The 22238-nt window shown below is 42.7% G+C and overlaps 1 protein-coding gene across 2 annotated transcripts in view; it reads left to right on the top strand.

The window, feature by feature from the left end:
- Positions 1-6802: 6802 nt before the first annotated feature.
- The window catches only part of HTR1F (5-hydroxytryptamine receptor 1F), a 138683-nt gene continuing 123247 nt past the window's right edge, over positions 6803-22238 (top strand). Inside the window, exon 1 of one of the 2 annotated variants that reach the window (XM_048493354.1) lies at positions 6803-6927. The gene's annotated coding sequence lies outside the window, so the exon portion shown is untranslated. Of the gene's footprint in view, positions 7103-22238 lie in introns of both variants that reach the window. The other variant, XM_048493355.1, reaches the window with a different exon arrangement.

Here is a 22238-nt window from a genome sequence, read left to right as displayed (position 1 = left end):
TAGTAGCACATTTTTGAATATTAAGAGTCCAAATGCGGTACATACACAGTTCCTTATGCAAGACACCCTCTGATGATGAACCATCAGCCAGGAACTTACGTGGGAAATGGTAGCAGGCGAAAGTTTTCATCAATGAGCAAACTTCTGTCGCTTTTACACAATGTGCCGTGCAGGCATATCCATCAACCAACGCTGCTTTGCTTTTGCTCCACAGCACTGGACACCAACATGAAAGCTGCGTACATACCCGGTCCAGGCTTGTTCTGGGCTTATGGAAATCTTCCGTTAGCCCCTTCTGTCCCTTTTCATCTGCCTTTTTACGTCGGCAGGTGGACGGTTTCTGGCTTAACCATTACGGACCCAAATCAGTAATATCTCCGACAGAATAGGGTTTTCGTGAGGTACCGCCTCTGATGAAACCTTCACCCTCAGAGCGCTGTCGCCTCATAGGGCAGCTCCAACAGCACGGCTCTCCTGCTGGAATTCTATGTTGCTGACCTTCAAGCGGCTTAGCAGTCGCGAAGGGAAAGAGTGAGGTCTGCCTCTCTTTCACACTTTATGAAGCTGTAAAACCAGCTGATCCCAACCTTGGTCAAGTGGATGATAAGATGATATAAGATTTATGGGACTCTGGAAGAAACCATCCCACGGTCTTCCAGTTGAATGAATAGGGACCTCTCATTAGCTGCAAATGAGTAGAAACGCTTTCACCAGCTTTTCGGCTTACGATTCTCTCAGCCGTCTCGCTATCAGCATTTTAGACCCTGCTGTATCTTGCTGATATATATGGCTCTTGAAACCTCCCCAACATTCTTTTCGCGTTCACGGAAATTGTCCCTAACATGCACAGAAGCTGGGAGTTCTCCGGCCAGGAGAATTATGGGAGTATACGGGCTTTTTTTGATCAGTACGTCGACCCGCCCTTCGTCGGCAGCAACAGGGTTACATCTCCACCACAGACCACAAATCTTCCCGAATAAGATAGGGCTGCATCTTACACGCATACGACAAGTAGTTGTCCTCATTAAGAAGCGTTCAAAGCGGCATGCGGCCGGCTGCTGGCGAGCGCTTATCATCGTGGGCTCTGTAATGCTGGACAGCCACACCACAGCTCCACAGGAACACTCCTGGGTACGCAGGAATTTTTGCCTTTACTCACAGGTAGGCATCTCACCGACTGGGCCAAATTCTTAACCTGATAGCAGAATTTGAGCGGGGCTACTTAAAATTAAGAACTAGTAGAGAAGATGCTTGTACAGCAACTCCCCACCTTCATGAAATGCAAACTCCACACAGCTTTGTCACATTCATAAGAAGGCATTTATCGGTACAGTTGCTCTATGTACAAGTAGCTATATACAACAAAGAATATTCAGTAGACAATCAAAGTGCTTAGCTAACGCACCTGTTTTCCAGAAAGCGAACTGCGAACCGGTATCATGCAAGTGCTTTCTGCCCAAGACTCAACCAATCATGTTAAAGGTCACTTGGAACAGGTAAGAACCGGTTTGTCAGCTCAGTCTCATGCTGACTCATGCTGGATAGGATATGGACACTTTAACTATCATGACACATGTAGAGCCACAAGTACTGCCTGCTTCAAGTGGGAATGAATGCACAGAGTCATGGCTTGGCCATTTTCAGGTAGCAGAAGCAAGGTTCTCTGCTCTTGATTTCATGTCCACTTTACTCGCTTTGTGCCACTGAAGTTGTAGTTACCTCGCTTTCTGGGAACCAGTCATCTCAAACATAAACCAACAGAAATAACAGCAACAGTAGAAATCCTTAGGTGGCCAAAAAAAAAAAAGAGCTCATATTAATGCAGTTACCATCCCCAAGCAATAGAAAATGTGAAATATGGGAGAGGTGGGATGCAGTGGCGTAACTATGCAAACTGGAGCCCTGGGCAAAATCTGAGTTTGATGCCCCCCCACCAGGCATGTGCCCGGTGCAACGCACACACACCCGGCCCCTTGTAGTAGTGGCATATCTAGGCAAACTGGAGTTTGGCACCCGCCCCCCCCCCCGTGACCAAGCAATGATTTTTTCCACCAGGTCATTTCAAAGTCACCATCACATTATAGAACATGCCCCAACTCACAAATCTGAACACAGCGACAGGCCATGCCACACAGCAGAAATAATTTTTTTGAAAACATTTTCAAAATGCTTTCAAAAAATTTTATTACTGCTATGAAAACATTTTATGGTGTTGTATCCAGTCACCCCAATTGGGGGAAACAGCATCACTTTCAATGTTGTTTAAACTGGGGACCCCAGATTCTCCCTTTAAGATGGATTTAAAAGGAGAATCTGGGCTCCTTAGTTTAAACAAGTGATGCTGGAATCCACCCCCAAACAGCATCATTTTCAATGGTGTTTCAACTAGGGAGTCCAGTTTCTCCTTTTAAATCCACCTTTAAGGGAGAATCTGGGGTTCCCAGTTTAAACAACATTGAAAGTGATGCTATTTTGGGCTTGATTCTCCCCCACCCTGAAACAGCATCACTTTCAATGTTTAAACTGGGGACCTCAGATTCTCCCTTTAAATCCATGCCAAAGGGGGGGATTTAAAAGGAAAATATGGGGAAATTGGGGGAGTGCCTGCTGTCAGGGGTGCAATTGTTAAACTAGCAGCACTAAACTTTCAGGGTATCTTTAGGAGACTCTCCTAATGATACCAGCCAGGTTTGGTGAAGTTTGGTTCAGGGGGTCCAAAGTTATGGACCCTCAAAAGTGTAGCCCCATCTCCTATTAGCTCCCATTGGAAACAACGGGGGATGGGGCACCCCCTTTGGGAGTCCATAACTTTGGACTCCCTGAACCAAACCTCACCAAACCTGGGTGAGAGCATCAGGAGAGTAACCCAAAATATCTCTGACATTTTGGTGCTGCTAGCCTAAAAACTGCGCCCTCTGCAGGCCAAAAATGGAAAAACACTGAAAATACAAAAAAAACCACAAACGAACCTGCAGTTTTTGCACCCCCCACAAGGGGACACCCTGGGCTACTGCCCACTTTGTCCAATGGGAGGAACGCCTCTGGTGGGATGTGAATAGCTCTGTGATAGGCTTACTGAAGTTACTAAAATGCTTTTCTTCATAAAAGGAGGGAATTAAGATAAACATTCCCCTTGAGAAAAGAAAGGAGAGATGCCTGAAGACATCTTATAGGAGAAAAGTGGTTGAGCTGGATTTAGAGAGCGGGGTGGTGGCTCAGTGGTGGAGGACTTGCTTGATATGCAGAAGATTCCAGGTTCAGTTCCTAGCATCTCTGGTCAAAGAGATCAGGTAGGAAGTAACTTTTACTTAAGACCATGCAAACTGTTGCACATCTTTTCAGACCAAAAGGTCTGATTCCGTGTAAGGTAGTTTCTTATGTCCATGAGTGTTTATGTCTATAAGAAAGGATTTGGCCAGTGTACAAAAGATCAAAATGTGAATTTGTGATTGCAAAATTGGTATCCAGGGGCCAAACTGGATGTGGTCATGGGAGATCCATGAAAGACTCTCCCAAGGCTCTCAAAGAGGGACTTAGCAGTTGACAAGGGAGGTGACATATGTAAAAGGCCATGATGTGGTGAAAGGTGTTAAACCTTTCCCCTGAGCTGTTTCTCCAGCGCACATTGTTGTATCAAACAATGTTGTATTGCTGTTTGGGAGAAACAGTAAGAGATAGAATTACAGGGACTAAGGTTGCCCCAGATGAACTGTGAGAAAGTTACGAACATTGAAAATACCACAATCCTCCGAAACTATGTCGATTCCAGACTACTACCGGATACTGGCCGCTTGTGAGTTTTCTACATGACATTAGAGACTCTCAGCTTAGCTCATGTTTGAGAAGCTGTTTTGAAATTGTCTTTGATGTCACAATATGAGATATGTCTGATGTAGACTGTGTCATTCCTTGAAGTGTAAATTAGCTGATGGTTTAAGCTTTGCGTATATACTTTGTAAATACTGTTACCTGAGTAAATTGTGAATATATTCAGGCCATTCTGACTGCTAGCCATAATTGTGCAAATTTTTACTGTACTTGGATATTGGTTGCACAGCTGCCACCCCCGGCTTGGTGTGTGAATATGGTGGATTATTCTGATACGTGGCTGAATGGCTTAGAGTTTGCAGACTAGGAGGAGAGGATGAAAAGCAAAAGTGAATCAGCCGATGAATAAATGACAGAGACATTTACCAATCTGTCTTACGCACAGATTTTGCAACCAAAGAGGATGTGTCTGTCTTTCCAAAGTGTTGTTTATACAAAACATACTACTGGCTCACTGATCAGGGAGAGCTCCAGTTAGAGTCTGCATAAGAAGGGATTGGAGTTAGCTTGCTATTACATTCTCAGGAGCTATACCTGCAAAGTACTGGGTCAAATTTTTTTATTTGCTTATGCTAGCATGTAAGCAGGTAGTGCTGCAGACTGGAGGAGATGAGATTCAGCAAACACATGCCCCTCCACCAGAGTTTAGGCCAGTGAACTTCACTGTAACCCTCGAGGGCACCGTGGCACATATCAATGGATTTTCCCCAAAAAACATCTATTCTTTAAAACCCATAGCAGGTTCTATCTTTCCTCCACATCAGTGGAAGAGGGCAGGGAAAATCCATTCAGAAACAGTTTCCTCCATCATAGACAGATGCAATGCTTGCAACCTCTGGGCATTTTGTGGTCCTAGTACCCCAAGGCAGCCATTTTGTGATTGGCTTCACCTCTCATCTGAAGTATTTTATCGTGCTCCTCATTCGCTGCTCAAAAAATTCCAAAAGTGGGATAAACCAACAGAAGCAAATCTTTTGCATACACATGACTTTGATACTGGGTGGGGTGGAAGAATGGTACATTCTCTACCCTGCATGACTGGCAGAATGTACTCTCCCAGTGTATGTGATAGGATATAGTAGGAGCTGACTATTGTTAAATATTGTGCAATTGCAATCATTTATTGTATCAGGTTTCATCCATTCAGTTCCCAACGTTACCCTGCCTCTAAATCACTCTTGCAGTAATTAAACACAGCTTTGAAAATGGTGTGTGGGTGTTTGTATCCATGTCACATAAACTTGCAAGTCATTACAGGTCATTCGCATATGAATTTAAGGATTATTATTTTGTAGCTGAGCTCTTTGGCCTAGACCAATTGAAAGTAATGGTGCTTGCTGGGAGAAGTCTACCCCAAGAGGCTGAAAGGATCACATATTCCTCCTTGAGGCGAATATGGTTAAATGAGGAAAATAAACATTCTTTGAAAGTTATGTTGTAAACATTTGTGAAAAAATGAGAAGGATCTCCAGCAAAGAAAGATCTGGAAGAGAGAACAAAGGACTAAGAGATCTGTAAGCATTAAAAGTTCAGGGCATGAATACATCTCTACTTATGGAGTCATGTCATGTCTATATCGATGGATCCTTTGTATGGGAAGATAACTGCAGCTTTCTGTATACCTGTTGTAACAGATAAGGCAAACACTGCAGAGTGTTCCCATGTAGTAAGACATATATCTGCTATCCAAAATAATGCCACTTCTGTTATTAATTGTCCCCATGTGCTCTGATGCAGAAGAGGCTTTACTGGATGGGGGTAAATATCCTTTGTATGTAGCAAGTGAGAGGTGATTAGAGTGTGTGTTCTTTAAAAAACTGTGTTTAATGATACGGATATTTGGTATTTTCTAAGAATCTCATTCATATGGGGGACTATATGGCAACTTAATTACTCATGTGAGTCTTGATTGAGATTTACTTCTTGGAATATCATCATGAAAGAGAATGCTTAAGGAAGAAGTGCAGAAACAACAGCACACTTTTGAAAACTGGAATGTCAGTTCTTGAATTTCCAGTCCAATCTGGATGGGGGTGGGTGGGTGAATAGGCTGTGGGAACAGCACCAGTGGCTGCACTGATGCATTTCCCCCCTCCACTGACATAAAGGGTAACCCTATTAGCATAAAGGGCAAAGGCAGCAGCGATCAGTGCCCCAGAGCCCCATGGCAGCAAAACCCAGAAGCAGGCACCACCACAGAGGCTCTCTTCTGTCTGAGGGGTACCCATTTGTGTGGGGGGGAGTAGGACAGGGCATACCTGGGAGCCCAGGAGTGGGCTGGGCAGTGGGGATGGGGTTGGGCTGGGCTGGGCTGGAATGTCCCAAGCATAGGAATGTGTTCTTCAAAGCCCTCCAACATTTTGTGTGATGTAAGTCTGTTTGGGCTATGGGGCAATTCGGTGGCAGGAGGGTTTTCAAATTACTCTTCTTTCTGCACCAGCCGAAACCTCTGTGAAGGCAGAACCCCCTTCACTGTGCTGTCCCTGGCTGCTTCTCCACTCCCCCCCCCCTTCCAGCCCAAACTAGATTGCACTGTTTGTCCCATACTTGGATATCTGGTGTCTTTTGGCTACTTGTGAATTTATTGTTTTTTAAAGCTGTTGCATATCTTGATGAACAAGTATTGTGATGAGGCTGCATATCACATGCTACAGAATTGTATTAAATCTGTAATGTTGTGGGACTAGTTATAAAGTTTCACACATTCCCCATCAGACACTTTTGCAAGAGAAGGTGAAAACCTGCAATAGTCTCTAAGGGCTTTCTAAAGGGTAAGAGAATTAGTGTGGAGCCTGTCAAATGGATTTGGGGAAGCAGTGATCTAGTCGTCCAGCAGGTGGCGGTGATGGAGTCTCCTCTGGCTCTCCTGTGCTATTAAACAATAGAAGCAACGGCAGCAGCAAGTGTCAGGCTGCAGTTCCTGAGCCAGAGCCGTCTCTACTGCTTTCCTGTTACACTTCACTTCAGTTGCTGTTTACAGAGGTGCCCCTCCTCACAACCTGGACTATCACATCACAGCACTTAAGGGGCTCTGAAGCCTGGGGATGGTCAAGTGAAGAGCCATTTCATTGGCATGGGATCAGCAGACTTAGCCTGCAGGTGAGCCATGCATGCTACTCAGGAGGATACTTTGGAGTCACTACCTGTGCATGCTTTTGCTTAGCATTTGCCCATGGGAGAGATCACTTGCCTGTCGATGCTGTTGCTGCAGCTAAGGATTTGGACCTGAATGCTTGCAGGGATCAGAATGAAGAATGGCCACTGAACCCAACAGGTCAGTGAGGGCAGCCTGGTGTACCAGAGGACCAGTGTTGTGTACTTTTAACCTCTGTCTTTAAAGGGAGGGTTGGTTTAATCTGGGGCAGTTTCTCTTCTGCTTGGAGCACCATGAAAGCCAAGAAGCTCCTGCCCAAATGCACTCTTCTTCGTAATGACCAAGGAGGACAATCCTCTGGTGACCTTAGGGAGACAGCTGGGTAGCTATGGGTTAGATAATGACGATGGGGATAATCTGTTTGCAGGAAAACTCCTATAAGATTCTTCACTAGCACCTTGTTCAGCTGATTGCCATGGTCATGATGAAGCTTTGTGTCTCCCGCAAAGTTCAATGGGACTGACTCCCATGCAAGCATATGTGGGGCTTTTGCTGTGTCACCTGTGGCTAGTGATCTTCTTTGCTGGGCTCTGCAGTTCATATGATTTCCCTGCATCTCAGACATCAAAGCTGATTGGACCCCACCAATTGTTGCACTTGAAAACAAAGACGTGTCTGGTGTTCTTTGACAAAGATGGCATTTCCCCCACTCTCTCTTATTCTTTTTCCCCCTGTGTCATATTGTGTTGTTTTGGAAGGTGAGAAACTTTGACTGGTCCTGCTAGGGTGGTAAATTTTTAATGCCTCTAGATCGAGAACAAAGAGAAAACATATTGTCCCGGTTGTGTTTGCACCATCTCTGGCTGTGTGTTTGATTGTATGTACTTTGCAGACACTAAGATTAGGAAGCTCAGGGTACCCCCTCTTGTCTCCCTCGCTCTTTTAGGTACAAAGTAGTCCAGCTTCCTTTCTACAGCCCAGTTTCAAACACAGCTAATTTCCTTCTGCTCATCCTCTGTATTTCTTTACCAACTGTCATCACTTTCAAAGGAAAATGAATTACTTGGAGGAAAGACAAACTGAGCAAGCTGACTACCTGCCTGCAGATGGTGGAAGAAAACACAATGTTTTTCTCTTTTAATCCTAATGCCCTTGTACCCTTGTAGAGCTATCAGCCAGCACTTCCCCAAATCTTGCTTGTCAGTGCTTTTGTCTGGTTTTCACTGCAGAAGCAAAATTGTAAGAGGGAGTATTTAGGAAACTTTATTTTGTCCAAAACTTTCAGGAAATCAGAGACAAACAAGTTGTGGACCTGCAAGGAAAGGAAAAGCCCATTCCCTCAGCTTGCGATCTTACACTTTTCCAACTCTTGTCCATGTTTCTATTACTCTCCTCCGTTTGTTCTGACTCCTAGTTTCCATTCAGTTATCCCCCTCCCCACACAGAGAGTTCTGTTCTGCTTCACTGCCCCCACCCACACCTTCTCTCCTCTCTTTCCTTGGATCTGAGTGCTCTTTTTGTAAAAACTCCCCTGCTCTTTCCTATTTTCTTCTCACTGGAAGCTATCCTCACTCCCTTACTGGCTCTCCTTCTGCCTTGATTTGTTTCCCTTCTCCATCTTTTCTCTGGCAGCACCTAACTTCATGTTTGAGGTTTCCTGAGATGTCTGCACAGAACCAAGTTTTTCTGATTTGGGATATTTTACCCGCCCCCAACCCCTTTTTTAAAAATCCTTATTTTTCTACAACTGTGTGGCATGTAGAGACTTTTCCCTACTTGTTGCAAATATTTTGATCCACATGGTGGGATCATCCACTGGAATTCTCCTTAATGGGAAAAATTTGTAATTGTGTTACAAAGCCTTGTTTTTATACTTTGAAGCTTCTTATATTGCTTTGAGTTTATATTATACAATTTATTAATTCAAACTGAGTTAACAATTTTTTTAAACTTGCTTTCTCATACACGTGCAGCTATATTGCCAGTTCTTAGTATGTTTATATGTGGGACTCACAGCAGACCAGAAGAAAGACATATCTGTTGGTGCAAATGAATCAGCCATATTTTTTGTCGCAGAATCTGTTTGCTGCAAACATGCTAGGTGTCATCTTATCTTTTAAAACAGTGTAAGTCTGAACAGTATCAGAATTCACAAAATCTGTCTGGGTCAATTCACCTTCAGACATGGATGTCCTTGGTGATTCAGGGATGAGAATTTTGAAAGCCACCTAAAAATGACTGTTAAGAAGTCACTATTATGCACTCCAAAAGTTGGGAAATTCCTATTTTCATACATTCATAATCTTTATTTGTCAGCTTTCATACATGAATATCAATAGTCACTATGTTGCAAGTTGGCTTAATTCATATATAAAGTAGGCTCAGAGCTTTAAAGTAATATTAAATAAGACTCACAGCTTAGAGCAGCCAGCTAAACCATTTTGCCCTCAACCCTCACAATCTATTATCTCAGACACTTTTCTCTCAACCCAGCTGACTTTTAGTATCAAAGCTGGGTTGGGGAGGAAATAGAGTTGATGGTCATAGATCTCAGAGAGATGACTGAGATGTCAGTTCCCCTCACCCATTGCAAGAGTTGCCAACTCTAGGTTAGAAAAATTCCTGAAGATCTGAGGCAGAGCCGGGCAAACATGCTTAGCAGAGATGTGATGCCAAAGGTCCACCCCTCTGAAACTGCCATTTTCTCCTGGGAAACTGATCTCTGTCATCTGACGATCAGTTGTCATTCCAGGAGATCGCCAGTCCTGTCTGAAGGTTGGCAATGTTATCCATTGCCTTTAAAATGAAATATTTCATATATGTGAACAAGAAGAGAAGAAGAAGAGTTTGGATTTATATCCCCCCTTCCCCTCCTGTAGGAGACTCAAAGGGGCTTACAACCTCCTTGCTCTTCCCCCCTCACAACAAACACCCTGTGAGGTGGGTGGGGCTGAGAGAGCTCTGAAAAACTGTGACTAGCCCAAGGTCACCCAGCTGGCATGTGTGGGAGTGCAAAGGCTAATCTGAATTCCCCAGATAAGCCTCCACAGCTCAGGCGGCAGAGCAGGGAATCAAACCCGGTTCCTACACATTAGAATGCACCTGCTCTTAACCACTACACCACTGCTGCCCCTATTAGGAGGCATACCTATTAACAATACAGGAACAACAACTGCTGTTGTCACATCTTGGTTGACCCTGAAATATCAGGAAAGATTGCATGGGTATGACCTGTCTTGCATCCTGTCTTCTGTATCAGACTGATCATAGTTAGACAGGTAAACATAATCTAACTTGTGCCTGTTGCAAAGCCTTTCTCAATAATTCAGCTAACATTTTTAGTACTATTCATTATTTAAATCTGGTCATTTTCACTGACAGACTAAATCTGCTTTTGGTTTTGCACTTACAGCTTTGCATATGTTTGCTTGTGTATCTAATTTGGTTGTTGATGCAAGTATGATACAATAGGAAATGTATCATGAGGCTGCCAAGTGCATGTTTTTTTTAATGTTTGAGGGCTTCCGTCTGAGCTAAAGGTTCTCAAATTTACACACACACGTGTGTGTGTGTGTCAGTAAAAGGAGGAAAAATACAATTGCAACATAGATGTGGCATATTTGGATTTCTCAGTATTCCAGTTTCTTCATATCTTATTCTAGTTATGCAATTCACATGGTGATTGCCACAGTAATAAAATGACATCTGTTTACTATGGATACAAGAACTCTGGGAGAAACAGTATGGAAATTATTCTACCAAAATGGGAGGAAGGAAATTGGGATACAGACTAAAGGTCCATTAGAGATCTAGTTGGTGGGGACTTGAGGGTCTTCTTGCTGCATGACCTAGCTATGCAAAGACCAGCTATTGCCCATAGGTCTCCCCTCAATCTCAATTAACATGTTCAACAAGTAGACTGCATATATTGTGCTTCAAGTGCCTACAGAACAAAATTGCACATGATCTGTGTAGATGGTGCAAACAGTGTGCCTCCTCTAATTTTTGACCTAGGAAATCTGGTCCAACACATTTTCACACATGCTGTTTAGGGCATACACTCAGAATGTGTCACTATGAATGCTGTTGCTAGAAAATAGTATATTTGTTTTTGGTCTGGGATTCAGGGCTATCTGATAAAATGTTGGATAGTATATGCAGACAGACTTAGAAACAAAGAATTTGAATGAGATGAATAAATCTTGTTTGGCTTTATTTGGAGGACCAACTGAGGAATAGGAAATAAAGTAAAAGCAGACAGGTCTAACAGACAAATAATCCCAGGATAGCATAAAATCACACCTTGTAGTTTTCTCAGCGTACACAGTGGCTTGCTTCGCAGATTGTAAAAACACCTAGCAAGGGACTTCGTATTGGTAGGATAAACATGATTTTACCACCCTTTGTTCAGCTGAGGCATCCTCCTCAGTCTACACAAACTCAGTGACACTAACTTCAAATTCTTAAAGTCAGGATTTCTGTCAAACATCTATTTTCACTGACCTAGAATCAGCTGTGGACTATATCAGACAAAGAGCCTGTTGGCAGCATTGTGGTTATGATAGAGGCAGGGGCTGAACACAGACCTGTTAGAAAACTCTTCTTAGATGGAATGTTTTATAATGTTGGATGGAAAATGCTGAAGAACTGTTTATAAATCAAGTATATATTTTAACCAATGTAGATTTTGTATTCAAGGTATAGTTTCAGAGACTAGGAGGAAATGATGTAATTAATTCCCTTCATCTCCAATCTGATAACCAGCCAATGTGAGCAACATCCTCTCATGATTTTTCTACAGAAAAGTTTCTGAATATCCTCTCACCACTTTTGAATGGCTTCTTCCATTTAATTCTCCTGTGCTGTTCAAAATTGTTACCTTAAAAACAAGCCTATGGGATAGGTAAGCTGAAAGATAATGACATACAATTAGACTAAAGATATACTACAGTGTCCATTTTAAATTTATTTTAATATTACTACTATTTATTTATTTATTTCATTTGTATCCTGCCTTTCCCCCCAGTCAATACCCAAAGTAGTTTGCATTGGTCTCCTCTCCTTCATTTTATCCTCACAACTCTGTGAGGTTAGGATGTGGATGTGTGACTGGCCCAAGGTCATCAAGCACATTTCCATGGCAGGGTGAATACTTGAATGTGGATTCTCCAGCCTGACTGTAGGATCTGACACTAACCATTGTGCACTACTGGCTCAATGCAAAAAAAGTAATGCCCTCTTAGCACACACAAATAATTAGTAACCCACTCTTGGGAACTGGTGAGAACCTGCTGGATCCCACTTCTGATCATGGGGATAACATGTGTCATGGGGAGGATGCATTCAAAAAGAAAACCATATTTTCTTTTATGGAGATAAATATAAAATTTTATCAAACTGAAGTGATGCGACTTGTTTTTGTTTGAATAATGAATCTGTATATTCCTTTATTTTATTGTATTGTGCTGTCAAGTCACAGATTACTTATGGCACCTCCTTAAGATTTTCAAGTCAAGAGTCCTTTGGAGGTGGTTTTCCATTGCCTGATACCATGCCATGACCCCCATATTTCTTGGTATCCCCTATCCAAACACAAGCCAGGATTAGACTGAGAGTGTGTGACAGGCCCAAGGTCACTCAGCAAGTTTCCGTAGGAGAAAATGGGGTTTTAACCACTGCACCACACTGACTCTCCTGTATTGGTTAACAGCACTTATATAATGAAGAAAGTATTTTAAATTTTACTGTTTCAGAATGACAAGTAAGGGGGAATTAGCAAATATGAGTGTGTTATGTCCTGTCAAGTTGCTTTTGACTTATGGCAATTCGCTGAATGTCCATTCCAAATAACCTCCAAAATGCCTTTTCATTAATAGCCTTGCTCAGTCTTATAAACTGAAGACTGTGACTTCCTTTATTGAGTCTTATGTAGATTACTGTAATGTGATAAATCTGGACACCAAAGAGCTTTCAACAAAGTTCTTCATCAAATATGTTTTTGTTTAAAAGACAGGAAGTAATTAGGACTAAACAAACTGTTCTTGTAAGGGACAAAAGTAAGCTATGGGTTTTCACAAGGATCAATATTACAATAAATTATATTCAATTTGTTCATAAATTGTTTAGAACTTGAAGTTTGCAGCAAACTGGCCAGCTAATACCAAATTTTGCAGGATAGTAAGAACCAATGCAGATTTTGAGAAGCTCCAAAACAGCATCTCCAACTTGCATAAGTAGGTGACAGTGCAGCAAATGAGATTCAGTGTGAGTCAGTATAATATAATGCACATTGAACCAAGAAAATATAAGCTGGTAAGATATGGACTGATGAGGACTGACCAAAAGAGGAAACTTGGGGCTGTGTAGCAGGGTGAAAAAGGTACACTGTATGCTACAAAATATTAGGACAAATATATAAATAGCAACTTGAATTTCTATGATGTAATGACATTTGGAACACTGTACAATTCAGGTTGCCATATTTCCAAATTGGTATTTAGCATGGGAACAATGCAGAAGAGAATAACCAATGTGAATCAGTGGTTGGAGTTTAATATCTCTGAAAAAGGCCATCAAGTTCCCTCTCCTCAGTTGAAGGAAATTAGTAAATGTGTGCCTATTGGTTATGAAAGTGCAAGTTAGAATCTGGAAGAGACTCAGAGGGCAGAAAATTGACTCAGATGAGAGCTGGAAGAAGAAGAAGAAGAGTTTGGATTTATCCCCCCTTTCTCTCCTGTAGGAGACTCAAAGGGGCTTACAATCTCCTTGCCCTTCTCTCCTCACAACAAACACCCTATGTGGTGGGTGGGACTGTGAGAGCTCCAAAAAGCTGTGACTAGCCCAAGATCACCCAGCTGGCATGTGTGGGAGTGCACAGGCTAATCTGAATTCCCCAGATAAGCCTCCACAGCTCAGGCGGCAGAGCGGGGACTCAAACCCGGTTCCTCCAGATCAGAGTGCACCTGCTCTTAGCCACTATGCCACTGCTAGCCAACGCACTTTGAGTTAGCAGTGATACTGAAGTGGGATATAATCATGTCATTGATTCTTCCCATACGATTTCAGTGTTCTTGCATCACCAGAGTTGCATGGGATAATTCTATAGGAAAATGGCAAGTATTTTTATGGCTTTACATTAAAATCTCTGGAAAGAGCCAATGATGGTGCTCTCATGTCACATGTTAGCCCCTCAGACATCTGTGGTTTTTTCCCCCTGATTATTGTCAAAATATACTTTTTAAAGCTGATAAAATCCTTTTTGAAACTCTAAAGGCTGCTTGTGCACCATGGTGATTTTCTGTGATAGTCTGGTTGATGCCATTCTGGTGTAATGGAGATGCCAAACAGGCCAGGGTAACCTATTTTCCGTCCATTTTTAGTGGTGGTTATCTGTGCACTGAAGCCGTCTGCCATCCTGATTGTTAGGATTCTCGACTCACCCTGTTTTTGTTGTTTTTTGAGAAACATGGGTAATGCTACGTAGAAACAATGCAATACTCTTTTATCTTAATAATTTGTGCACAAATAGAGGTCAATGTCATGAGGAAAAATGGGGGGAAATGCACCTGCTGGATGCCTGAAATGTGGGGAGTTCTTGGGTGGAAGCAGCCAGATTATCCTAGTTATAACAACTTGGGTCAGATCCATCCTTCAACATAAAGCAGAACTTCATCACAATAAATAAAAATGTCTGTTTATTCTGTTAAACCTCTTAAAAACTTTTTATAGCTAATGATTTACTGTTCTAATAATGGTTAGAGGGCTGTGACCAAAGTATAACTGCCTCAATTTAGTTGTTTTAGATTTTGGGGAGTGCTTAGGCTTGATTTGATCTAGAACCCATTTATTTGTCTTTCGGCTATCCATGCTATCTGTAAGAATCTCCCCTGACAACACATTTCAAAGGAAACTTTTTTTTCCTGACAGCTTTCTTCATTGTCCAATTTAAAAACCCATATATAGTAATAATATGGCATGAATTGACTTGATCTTGGGTTGCCAGTGATATATGTTTACACTTGAGAATCTTATCTGGCTCCTTCATGGTAACCCTCCCCAGACTCAATCTTCCTTTGATATCTTGATAGTAGTCTTAATATGTACAGCAGCTAAATTATTCTGGCTTGGATCTTCTGTACAAGTTCCATGCATGCTAAATAGTCTCTGCCACACACCATGATTCTCTAAAATTTCCATAAGCACAGACAGGACCTATTGAAAACCATTAATCTTGTGCAAATGGAAGAAAATGGAAGATATCCCCAATAGATTATCTAATGCACAGAACTCATTCTTAGGATCCAAACCTTTGAGGAAGATAAAATATTAGTTATTGTCAAAGATTTAAGATGTCAAGATTCAAATGTTGATACAAGAAAGTCAGCTAAGCAAATGTAACAATCTGATCACTTTTTATCTAGGAAATTAACAGCCCCATCCAGCCCATGGAGGTGGCTGGGGATGGTGCTGCTACCATTGGTGGCGCTACTGCCATGTCACCCCACTGCCTCCAGAGGGCTTTCTGGAGGCACAGAGAAGGAAAAACCAGCAAAAACTCTCCACCTCCAGAAAAGTTTCCACTGCGGCAATGGACTTACATCGCCAAAAAGAGTGGCATAATTCAAGTGCCAGAGCTGTGGTGTAACTGGCCACAAACCCTAGATGCAACCCTACTAATGTCAGCTCCATCCCCAAGAATTCCCCAGTCCACCCCTCCACACATACTGGACACCAGTGGAGCCCTACTGCATCTCGGACGTCCGGCACTTGCAGCAGCAGGGCTAACGGGCACCTGGCTACCAATGTATGAGGGCCTCTACTGGTGCGTTTCCCCTTGCAGTGGCGGGTTGGGCACCTCTTCTGGTGCAAGGCTGCACCAACTCTACAGGTAGGTCCACCTCCACCCTCTGGATTGGGCTATCCATGTTGATTATGAGTATTTCATTGATTTCAACAGGAGAGAGTAAAAGCATGCTTCATTCATCCCCAAAATCAACAGGTCTGAAAAGTTCTAAACACTGCCTAGATTGTTCATAAATAGTTCAAGCAAAGCACTATGTCCTCCCATAAAGTGCTTCTTCAGGCATAACTTTGAACCATCTTCATAGTTAACTCTTGAATTTACATGAATGATAAAAAGTCCTGTAAGAGAATGGATCTATATTTTTTATTGTTTTTGCACTGTGGCTAATACTTGAACTCTGCAAGGAGCTGATAAGAGACCTCTGTGCTTCATTAACCCAAGCACTATGAGCTGTGATAAGTTCGTGAATCTGGACAATTGAACACTAAGAACTGGAATCTTATGAGAGTGACTCTCTTTAGATTTATTTTCCCCAGCCTCATTTGGAATTCAGTCACAAAGATAAATGTGTATTGAAATGAGTTTGTTGTTTCTGCCTCCTTGGTTCAATATCCAGTGACAGGGAGAAACCATGGAAAAGCCTGCACATTCAAAGAGTGTTTGTATTTCAGATACTTCCTTTGGTAACAGTAGAGACCCATAGCTCATCACAACTGTTTTCTCTGTATCCTTCAGTCCTATTTGTGCACAACATTAAAACGCAGTGTATATGATTGACAGACCTTTATGGGGAAAGCTGGGGGAATGTAGATGAGGAGATGAACTATAGAAGGTCATCTAAATACAAAAATCTATTAATAGAGAGTAAGCACACTGGCTACAGAGGAGGTGTTTTTTTGAGGGACAGAAAAAAACGGAGAGGCTTCAAGTTTAAAATCATCTACTCAAAGATTTGTGTTTGGGTATAGTGCCACAACATTTGCCTGAGATATTTAATTTTGATCATTTGGGAAGGCTGCGCAAATATCTAGGGGAGATTCACTCTCATAAGATCTCAATTCTCAGTGTTCAATGGTAGATACTAAAAGTAGACATTAAACAAAACTTAGGATAAGTTATCAAGTGCCCCTGTAGATAATGTTAGGTGTCAGTCATTATGCATTTGCCAACAATGACAACCCTACAGTTTTGTACATAGAATAGAAAACAGAAATTTTAGCTATGAAAAAGAGAAATAAGAGTCATGCTAAAACTAAGGTTGCTAGAGTTCTGGAGCCACTGCCACAGCGGACATTTACAGCAAGGTAAAGCTGGTTTACAGAAAGTAATTATATGGTTTGTTTTCTTCCTGGGAAATTCCAATGTGTAGTTTTGCTACTTATAAATATATATTTACCATTAGCAATAAACCTACTATTTCTCTCCAACACCATTCATTTTTTGCCTAGTCCTGAAATATTTGGGAGCAATAAGTGGTTAAAATATTGGGGTTTTACTGGGGAGACCTGGGTTCAAATCCTTGCTTGATCTATGAAGATTACAGGGTGTTCTGAGATCTGTCAATGTTTTTCAGTTTCACCTGTTACACAGAGTTGCTATGACAAAATATTGCTGTGTGAGAGAAAAGTGGACCTCAAACCATGCATTTTTAAGGTTCTTGAAAGATAGATGTGTGTTTGGCAAGGAATCCCCTCATGCCTCATGCTATAAATATATTACATCGTAGATGACTGTGGATGGGACCACACCAAGTTCTCCTGCCATCATATTATGACAATACCAAATAGTGCCATATTATTGAGGTGACTCTCAGGAAAACAGGTTAAGCTTGCTGTTATGGAAGCACTTGTGTTTTCCATGGGAAAAGAAGTGATAGTACAGCACAAGCTTTTCCCAGTAAGGCTGAAATTAAATCAGCCTCACATGTAGGGTTGCCTATCTAAATTGGGAAATTCTTGGAAATTTGGGATTGGAGCTTGGGTCAGGATAGAGTTTGGGAGTTAAACCGTTTTAGACTGCTGTTAGAAATGTATGCCCAACTGCCTGCTTCCAAGTAAGCATATTTTAAAAATGTTGCATCTTTTTAAAAAATCAACAGTGACCTTTCTTTTCATTAGGAATCTAAAGCAGCTAAGAGCAGTTCCAGATGGCTGATTCTAAGGATAACTGCCAACCTTTGTGTTGCTGTTTGCTTCTGGTTTTTCCACAGAATCAACACACAGCTGTACCGATTGCTATGCTAATAGCTAGCTGGTCCCAGAGAAGAGCAGAAGCAGAAATAGCAAACCCAAACCTCTGCTATACCCATTCCCACCAAAAGATCTAAGTGGAATTGTGAATTCATCTGCTACCACTTCCTCTCCCTCCAACCCTCCCCCTGCCCCAAACACCAATCCAGGCCTTCCCAAGCCCCTTCCAACCCTCCCCTGCCCCAAACACCAAGCTGAACCAGGCAGGACAGTGGCAGCAAACAGTTGCTGCCCCACCAGGACCAGCAGCAGCCCTTCCATACCCCCTCCAACCCTCCCTCCCCCCAAACAGCCAGCCAGGCCAATCAGGGCAGTGGCAGCAAGCCGCTGCTGCCCTGCTGGGCCCAGTACTGCCCCCCCAAGCCCCCTCAACCCTCCCCCTCCTTAAACACCAAGGAACTATTTTTAATGGCAGAAGTACATTACTGTCTCTCTTCCATCGAAACACTACTGACCACACTTAGGGCATTTCCCTACTTACCACACACCCCCTATGCCACGCACTGCCCTCAGTGCACGTCATTTCTGGCGTTAGCTCTAGGAAGGCCCCTACCTAATTCCCTCGGGCTTCTCTGTGCAGGGTCATCAAAAGGCGCTGTTTACATAAGAGCTTGCTTCTAGGGATGCTGCAAGCAGACTGAGGGACGTACAGCAGCAGCATCGGAGGCAGCTATGTGTGTGCTGCCGCCTTCCCCCCCCAGTAGTGGGGAGTAAGTCGGGGACCCCGCGCTACTTGAGGAGAGTAGCGCGGGGCTTAAGGTAAGTGGGGAAAGGCCCTTAGTTCTTTCAGTGGAAAACGGTATAGCTGATCCTTCTTCTATTCATTCCTACTACTTCTGTGGTACTATTCTTGGGAGATGCAGATGTCTAGAGACACCCTAGTTCTTTGTTGCTACAACCAGAAGAGATGATAATGAATTAGCAAGCAGAGGAAATAAAAGCTAGAATGAGTCACATGCAGGTCAACAAATCACTGACTCACCAGTTGCTATTGCTGTGTAGAGATGCAGTAATCACAGCTGTGATTTTCTGCCCTGGGAAAATGGGTGTTTGGTGTTTTTTTAAACACAGTCAGCTGAGCTATTTTTTAGAAGTACTTGTTTGTTTTTAATAATAGCAATGGCTCCTTTTATGGATTCAGAGCACTGAACATATTTTGATGCAATAATTGAAACAAAACTTTACTAATTTGTTTAAAATAAATTTCTAATGCTCCAGAGCATGTGTTTGAGGTGATCTTCAAAATAAAACATGATAAAATAATAAAACAGCATTAAAAAATTACAAATGACCTATTACAATCCCAAGCAGAAAATAAAAGTATAAAACATTTAACAACCCAAAATAAGTTTAAAAGATCAATCTTTTAATTATAGAGTATGGTAGGCTGATATTCTTCTATTGATATGGTGAAGAGGTGGGAGTGAAAGACTAAGGCCAAGTATCTTGCCAGCTATTGAGTTTGCCCCAGGCACCCATCCAAAGAAGAGAGGTAACAGCAGCTTGGGATTGACTAGTTTAATTAACTGATTCACATAGTTATTTAAATATGCTAAATATTTAAATGGCCAGGCTATGCTATGTCCATGACTGTTTTTTTCTGGGAGAACCACCCTGACTCCAAACAGAACCAGCTTTCTCTGTTGACTTTGTTTATCATTGCCTACACACTATGTGCTGAGAAGTGCCCAGCCCCCTCACCTGATGTGCTGCACAGTCACTACCAAGTTCAGAAAGACATTGCTCGACACCAAGGGCCACTTCTTCCCACCTGCTTCCCACTGCACAGGCAGTGATATACACTGTTTCAGATTCTCCCTTCACCACATGGATGACTCAGGGTGCTTTTCAATATTCCCTTTCTCTTGTGATCAGCCTAGTCTAGCTTAGCACCCCTTGCCCTGCCTGCTAACTTGGTTGGTGAAAGCCAGCAGGGAGGAGCTTCGGGGCCACCTTGCTCAACTCCCTTGAGCAAGGAGTTTTTCCAGTTCAGGTTAAAGAGGCAGTGGTTCACCTACTACTGAAAAAACCTCCATTAGATCCATTAGATCTAGCCCTGGGGTAGGGAACCTGCGGCTCTCCAGATGTTCAGGAACTGCAATTCCCATCAGCCTCTGTCAGCATGGCCAATTGGCCATGCTGGTAGGGGCTGATGGGAATTGTAGTTCCTGAACATCTGGAGAGCCGCAGGTTCCCTATCCCTGATCTAGCCAATTACCGCCCAGTTTCGAATCTTTCGTTTCTAGGTAAGGTAATTGAGCAAGCAGTAGCAGACCAACTCCAGAAGTTTTTGAATGATACGGAAGTTTTGGATCCCTTCCAGTCTGGCTTCCACACTAGCCATGGGACAGAGACAGTTTTGGTAGCTGTCGTGGAAGAACTCCAGCGCCAGGTAGATCGGGACGGCTTGGTGCTGCTGGTGTTGTTAGATCTCACTGCAGCATTTGATACGGTCAATCACGACCTTATGGTCCACCACCTCACCGAGATCAGGGTTTGTGGGACAGTCCTGAATTGGCTGTCCTCATTTCTCTGAGATCGGGGTTGGCAGGTAACATCGGGGGAAGAGAACTCCAAGCGTCATCCCATGATTTGTGGGGTACCGCAAGGGGCGATCCCTCTCTCTGATGCTTTTTAACATCTACATGTGCCCCCTAGATTTTGGGCTGAGGTGTCACCAATATGCGGATGACACCCAGCTCATATTCACAATGTCAGGCCGTTCAACCTCTGCCCCTGAGGCTCTCCAGTGTTGTTTAGAGGCTGTGGCTGGCTGGTTGAGAGCGAGCTTACTGAAGCTGAACCCAGGAAAGATGGAGGTTCTGTGGGTGGATTGAGGTGAGAGACCAGTTGACTTGAATGTTCCGCAGGACCTGCAAAATGGAGTTTTTTCCACCAGACAGTTCCATCTAGCCAGCCTGCCAGACCATTACTATCACTGGTTTCCCATGGGTGCATGGCGGCGGATTGTTGCCATCTATGGTTGGGTTGTTGCTTTTAATTCTGTTCTGTGGATTGTTGTGTTGTTGTGTTGTTTTTGTGTTGTTTCCGTCCTGAGCCCTTTTTGTGTTGCTGCTGCCCTGAGCCCTGTTGGAAAACGCCCTGTTGGAAAACACGGGGTATAAATAAAAATATAAAATAAATAAATAAAGTATACTATGACTTTCTGCAGGCACTGACAAAGGTCAGTTAAATATCTATCACATATATCGACAGAAAGATGCATGCTGCCATTCCTGTGCTGCTGTAGAAGGCGCCCCAATTCTGAATGAATGGGTTCTAAATTTCTGAACTTTCAACCCTTCTTCAGCTAATAAATAGCATGTAACTGCCCAAAATTGGAATTGGGCTAAAGGTGATCCACTCCACCTTTATACTGGAAAAGACAGCCCAGAACAACACCCCACATTTGCACATACAGCACAAGCACCATTGCAGGACAAAGTTGGGAATCTCTGGTGGTCCTTAGGAACACCTGATGCCCTTGACCAATTGGTCTGAATTAGACTTGCATACTGTCAACATCATCTTACCAAACAAAAGTTTTAGATTAAGAAACTGCAGGACTTTGGCTGAAGTGTCCTATTTAGTAGGGACTAACAACTCAATGAAACAAAGGGCTGCAAAAAAAGCAGTCAAAACAGCTGCCCAAAATAACATAGCTTCATTTTCATCTGCACACTGCCTACCTTTACCCTGTACCACTTTTCCTCATAATTCCTGGGGCAAAAGGCTACCTAGCAATGGCATCTCTTTTAACCATCCTCCCAACATAATTTTAACTCACAACTGTGTTATCCTTGAATCCTTCAATCTTCACCTTGAAAGCTTCAGTTGCCGTAAAACATTTCATAATCCTAACTACCAGCCCCTTGGCCTTCAATATATCCAAAAATTGCTGTAAATGAGCAACTGGTGGTGGTCATTGTTGCTCTAAACCTTCCTTGATTTGAAATTTGACTCACTAGTCAAAACCAGGCAAAAGCACTCCAAACCACAGCAACCGCCTGATTTTCTAAGGTGACTACTTGTGACTACTGTGCAAAGCAAAACTCCTGGACTATGCCCCTGGATTTTCAAGGGGAGTATAGCCCCATCCAATACAGGAGAGCTCTCAAGTCCCCAGTTTGTCTTTCTACTAACTCAGACAATCTCTGTCTGGTGACGATTAAGTTTCATCTTGTTCATCCTCATCCAGCCCATTACTGACTCAGAACATTGGTTCAGAACATTGATAGCATCCTCAGAATTAGGTGGGAAAGAA

This window comes from Sphaerodactylus townsendi, linkage group LG04 (genome assembly GCF_021028975.2).
Source record: "Sphaerodactylus townsendi isolate TG3544 linkage group LG04, MPM_Stown_v2.3, whole genome shotgun sequence".
NCBI classification, from domain to species: Eukaryota; Metazoa; Chordata; class Lepidosauria; order Squamata; family Sphaerodactylidae; genus Sphaerodactylus; species Sphaerodactylus townsendi.
Note: the sequence above shows the minus strand (reverse complement) of the source record. Positions and strands in the feature narration are given on the sequence as shown.